Source organism: Danio rerio, chromosome 14 (genome assembly GCF_049306965.1).
Source record: "Danio rerio strain Tuebingen ecotype United States chromosome 14, GRCz12tu, whole genome shotgun sequence".
Taxonomy (NCBI): domain Eukaryota; kingdom Metazoa; phylum Chordata; class Actinopteri; order Cypriniformes; family Danionidae; genus Danio; species Danio rerio.
This window is the reverse complement of record NC_133189.1, coordinates 47,418,999-47,425,334: the sequence shown is the minus strand read 5'-3', so window position 1 is coordinate 47,425,334 and position 6,336 is coordinate 47,418,999. Positions and strand designations below refer to the sequence as shown.

Sequence of the window (6,336 nt, the reverse complement as noted above, 5' to 3'; positions counted from 1 at the left end):
ACCTTTTTAAATTCCTTTCATATTTATTCAACATTCAGGGTGTTGTCGGCTAAATGAAATGATACAGATGCATTTTTAGTGCTCGTGCAGCCCTGAGAAACCTGTGAAAATCTCATCAGGCTGCTAAAGTTCACTAATTAGTCAGAGAAGAGCACGAGTGTGTTACAAGAGCACATCTGGATGCGGCAGCACTAAAAAACGCTGGATCATCCCTATAAAAATAACCATCCATTAAAATAACACCCTGAGATACATCACACTGCTGTTTTTAAAACCTGAGATCTCTTCTTAACCTTCTCTAGACAAACAAAAAGGAAAGAAATGGCATATGCTGGCTTCTTTTTCTTCTCTTATGTTGTCAAGTCTCTTCAGTCCCTGAGAGAAAATTAAAAGATAATACCTCATTCGTTGCAAAATAATTCTCAGCAGTGTGTTGAGGATAAAGGTGCCCTTCATTGGTGACTCCCAAATACCCCAGCGAATAGAAAGAGTCTTTACGACAACAGCAACCCCCTTGTGTCGCCACACACTGAACTTATGGGAAAAAGGGAAAGCGCTGCGGTTGACAGAATTAACACAGAAAGAAGCAGCATTGTCAACTCAGGACTTTCCAAATAAAGAGCTTGTGTGCAAACAATCGGTGCACTCGCAATATATTTTCATGTCAAACATCAACTGATGAACAGAAATAGAAACAGAATGAATTTCAAAAGGTCTTCATTTATTTTATTGTCGCACAGGTTAGTTCTCACCACACAAATTTTATTATTAGTTTAATTTTGATGTCAGTTGTATAGGCAGATATTGTGTTACTGTTTTGTTCAACCAATGGGGTTAGTTTGTGGTGTGCTATCTGTCAAACATAATGGAAGGGATTGTTTTAGAAGTGCTCAGGAAACCTGTTTAGAAGCAATAATCTTTTTTTTACTACATAACTTTTTTGATGGTGCTATTTAGACAAAACAGATGAAAAAACAATTCTTAAAAAGAAAATACTGTCAGTATTTACTTGCATTTTCACACAAATGTATACACACATGATATATTAAGCTTTCCATGATTGCATGACTAATTGCTCAAATATTTTTTGCAAGCAAGTACATTTTTGAAGCAACAGGTTTTAACAATAATTTATTTATTTATTTATGAACATTCATTTCTATAAAAAAAATACTGTCAGTATTTACTTGCATAATGTCACACTAATATACACACACAAAGTGTATTTTATTGCAAGCAACTACATTTTTGAAGCAACACAATTTTTGTAGCAATATTTTATTTATTTATTTACTTATTTAAAATAAATAGAATTTTATTAAAATAAAATATTTGGACCCTTTTTATTTGATATTTTGGCTTGTATGTCTTAAGGTTTCAAAAAATATATACAATTTATAAGATCAATAAAAAAAAGTTATTATCTGAAATAAGCTGAAGTAAAATGAATGAATAAATAAATGAATAAATAATATTTGTATTTGATCATTTTTATATTCATTTTTTTATACATTTACATTTTGGACCCTCGAATGTCTTAATGTGTCAAAAAACATTTGTAAAAATTATCATCAGTTTCAGTTTTTTTTATTTATTTATTTTTTAATTGGTGAACAACAACAAAAAAAAAAAAAGTTTAAAATGAAGATATTTCTGGTGTTTTAATATTCAGCCAATGCTACCATAATTTAAAATTCCGTTTTGAATTATTGTTATGGTTACACATTAGTAACAAAGTAGTTACTATGCAAAAAACAAATATTTAATTTTTAGTTTATTTTTGGTTTATATTTGGTTGATATATATATATATATATATATATATATATATATATATATATATATATATATATATATATATATATATATATATATATATATATATATATATATATATAATCAAATTAATTTATTTGTTTGTTTGTTTATTTACTCATTCAATTTCAATAAATAATATATAAAAATAAGCTGAATATAGCTATAATAGCTATATATATATATATATATATATATATATATATATATATATATATATATACACTGTAAACGATTTCTTGTTAAATTAACAGTAAGTTACTGGCAACAATTATCCAGTAGCTGCTGTATTTCATAAAACAGTAACATTACTGTAATACTAATTACATTAGTATTACATTTACTGTAAAATGTAATACATCATTTTACTGTTGTTGATTTTTACTGTAACACCAATTACAGTAGTGATACACATACTGCAAAACTGAAAACAGTATTTTATTGTACATTTTTACCATGAAGATCTACGGTATTTTAATTTATTTTATTTTATTAATTTTATTTTATTTTATTTACTTTCATTATTACTGTATAGTATTTTACAGTTATTAAATGTTATTTTATTTTATTTAATAGTGCTACTTTATAATGGGTAAAAATGTTCAAAAATTGCACAAGTGTTACTTTACCTGTTCAAGAAATACAAGAAAAATAAAGAAACTGAAACTTTAACTTCACAATAAAGGTTTATTGTGTAAACCATGCTAAAACAGTGGCAATAATTCAATATAACAAAGCAACAGAACACTAATGAACAATTGATCATTAAAACCAGTCAACAATTAATGCATCAAAAATTATTACAATTTTAAAAACAGGTGAAAATACTGCTACAAGACAGGAAATGATGAAGGCCAAATGATGTGGAAAGGGACAGTGAAAAAGGGCAGCAGCACTTCTGATGATCCTGCAAAAATGACCAGCAAAATCAATCACTGAAGTAAAAACTAATCATCCCTCAAACCATTTAATTCATTCAGAAACGAAACACTGCACTGTTGTTTTTATATATATAAAGATCAGCGGGCATTGTTCTTAAAGATCGCTAGTCAGGTGTCCACACAGGTGTGTAAAAAATAAAGTCTCATCTTAACTTAATGTCCGACTCTGTATAGCTCGAATATCTGATTCCATGATCACACTACTAGTGCTTCCACGGATTTAAGAGGGGTGAACACAGTTCATTCTCACTTTAAGATAGTCATATTTAAAATTAAATAAATAAAAATAATCTAATTTAACGTGACTAATGTTAATTAAATACTTTTAGGCTTTTAACACGTATAAATCCACTTCTAACTTACAGATAAGACTGCGTTAGAGAACATGAAAGCCGTGGGTGATTTTTTTAAAATAATGCTAATGATGAGTTACTGATATTTGGTTTGCATAAAACAAAGTAATCACTAAGCATTCATTTTTGGCAAAATCTGCAGAGAGGCTCAGCGACACGAGGAAATGTGTTAAAGTTGAGTAGAGAACTAAAGAGCAGTCTAGCCTACTTCATGAAATGTTTGTGGTAATATTCTGCTGACAATTTATATTACTGTATTTCAATATGCAGCAGTGATGGCATGTCAGCAAGACAAATAAACATTTTATCGAGTCATTTCATACAATTAATTTATTTTTTTTTTTTTTTACAAACCCTCTAGTGACATTTCCTCAAACTAAATCATCATAACGTTACTGTGCACAGCATCAGTAAAACGTTGAGAATAATTTAAATACTTAATTTTTTAAAACAGTCACTGCTGATTAGAAATTAACATTAAAGCTAAGCTTACAGAAATCCTGTATGCATGACAATATAAAGATGTATTACTCACTGATGTCGAAGCACTTCCAGGTCATCAGAGATGTAGACAGGACAGAATATGTGCTATCAAATGAGCTCTTGTGCAGCCTTTGTTGGACATCCAGGTAGTATGTTCACCCACACTGTAAGAAACAAAAACAGAAACAATTTATTAAAATGTGAGGGATAGTAAACATGTTTGGTCTACAGAGAGAAGAAAACGTTTACTTTAAGCATTGATCCTAATGAAACTATTTCTCAACTACATTTAACCTTATCACGGAAACAGCATTTTTGAGCTTTTAGACCAGGGGTGCTCAACCTTGTTTGCTTTAAATTAGAACTAAAACAATAAATCTCTATGTCAAATAAAATACTTCAGATCTAAATAAAGCAGGTGCTTTTACCTAAAGGTTCCTTCCCTCCAGTTAGTTTGGCTGCAAATCCCTCCACATCTGTGCTTTATTCGGTTCTTGTCTTAAGAGTAACTGGTGTCGCATTCCAGGTCCATCACAATCTGGGCTAGAAGGACAATATGACAAAAGACAAGACACATATAAATAAGTCTCAGAATAAAATATTTAAAGGAATAGTTTACTATTTTGCCACTATTTACGTGTTTTAAACTAGTTTGAATTTCTGTTAAACACTAAAGCAGATATTTTGAAGAATGTTAGTAACCAGTAACTATTGACATCCATATTTGAACCAAATTTCTTTAAAAAATATGAGTTTGTGTTCAACGGAACAAATTAAATATATAACTATTTTGAAACAAGTGGAGGATGCCAAAGATGCTATTATTTTCATTTTGGGGTGAACTGTCCCTTCAATTCAAGTGTCAAGCAATAGTCATAAAAACTGATGTGTCGCTTGAGGAAAACTAAATCAAGTATATTCTTTGAACAAGTAGAATCATTATGCCATTGTATTCAGTGATTCTCTTTTACATTTTCCCACTATAAAATGATAGCTTCAACATGCAATCCATGTTAAGACAAAAATGAATAGCATAAAATAACATATTGAACTAAACTTACAGTTTCCAGGCTGTTTGAAAAAAAAAAAAAAACACATACGCCCAGTAAAATTGCTAATAAACACAAAGACAACAGTTATAGAAAAAAATGTTTGTCTAATATTTACTCAGCACTTGGTAGGCAAATAGCATAGCCGTGGCTGTTTTAACACCAGATTTTTTTTATCTTAGGAACTGCTGGAAGAAGAAAAAAAGGTTGTTAAAAATTAATGACACACTATACATTAAGCTCATTAACATTATTGAGAAATAGACAATTAATATGTATTTTGTTAATATTAACGTTAGCTTAAAATAATTCAACTGCATTTAATTTTCAGCTCCATTTAATAAAACAGTTAAGACTCATTTCATTATGAGTTTAGTTTAAATAACTGACTTACAGTTGAAAATTTTTACCATAATGATAGCTTAGTCATAATGACTATGTGAAGACCAGAGCTTACCTTAACGGTAAAGGTTTAACTTTTCATGGTGACTTCGCCTTCATCTCAGTGTTGTGCTGAAATAGAGAATTCATTAATGCAGTTACAATAAGTTAAAGTTATGTTTTTTTCAGGTAACTTAACGTATGGTCAAAAACTCACTCAAGATAAACTCACTGTATCTAATACCTCGCAAACACTACAATGACCGCTTAGCGTCTGTTATTTCTTGTTTAAAATACCGTTTGTTAACGGATAGCGTGACAAAACATAAGAACCTACAACTAATGTCACTTGGTTAATTCTTTTAAATTACACACACAATACACAGAAATACATACAAAACAATCCTTTAACGGACAGAATTTGACTTTAAAACACTTACCAAGGATGAATTCGCTGGATGAAAGACGACAGGTGAATTTCAAATTAGGAGAGCCGTTGCCTGCATGTCGAGTCGTGTCCGTTCGGTTCTATGAATCGGCTCCTTAGTGAACAGTAAAGAATCGAATCCGCCTAAAACCGGTTCCTTGTTGTATATGATTCATTACTATTTCGTTATACTGCTTGGCCACACGCATTTATACACTAATTATACACTAATTGCATATTGCTGAGTGTGCTTGTGAACACGTGTGATCAAATAATTCCCGAGCAAACGGTTCAATTCGGTTCAATACGATTCAGAGTCGCTCGAGTGCTGAACCGAACCAGTGCAAACGTGATATTGATTACAATATAGTAACATTGTTTTTTATTCATTTTACCAGCGAAATTATTACATATATCTGACCTTGACAATACGAATAAAGTTCGTTTGAAGTGTTTTGAGAATTATATATAAATATATATTTTTTTTTTCTGCCAGAATTCATTTCACATCAACAAGCAAATGGTAATGGCGGATGAGAAATCCCAGCTAATATTATAAATATTGCGTTTAATATGTCACGAAATTAAATTTTAACAGTGTTTCATGCTAGAATGTAGTTCTTACAAACTCAAATCTGTGGTTTATTTATAGATATCATGTGTAAATTTTAAGCGTGCTTTGCCGATAGCGGAGATTCTGACCTCCAGGGTGACCATCATCACTCATGTATCCGGCGAAACGAGGTTATAATCGGCTAGACATGTGAGACTTCCCCCAGTCTTAGATGGCTCTATAATGAATGTGTTATGAAATTTAGTTTTAACCGTTTTTCATGCGGGAATGTAGTTGTTTTAAACTTAAGTCTGTGGTTTATTTATAGAGATGGT

The 6,336-nt window shown here is 30.5% G+C and overlaps 1 long non-coding RNA gene across 2 annotated transcripts; it reads right to left on the bottom strand.

The window, feature by feature from the left end:
• Positions 1-2,481: 2,481 nt before the first annotated feature.
• LOC141377639 (uncharacterized) lies at positions 2,482-4,829 on the bottom strand. 2 transcript variants are annotated; one of them, XR_012390081.1, is made up of 4 exons: positions 4,759-4,829; positions 4,020-4,134; positions 3,644-3,755; positions 2,482-2,721 (listed from the first exon to the last, which is right to left on the bottom strand). It is a non-coding gene; the product is annotated as an uncharacterized lncRNA (long non-coding RNA). The 2 variants fall into 2 exon arrangements; XR_012390080.1 differs by having other exon boundaries at positions 4,020-4,816.
• Between the last annotated feature and the right edge of the window lie 1,507 nt (positions 4,830-6,336).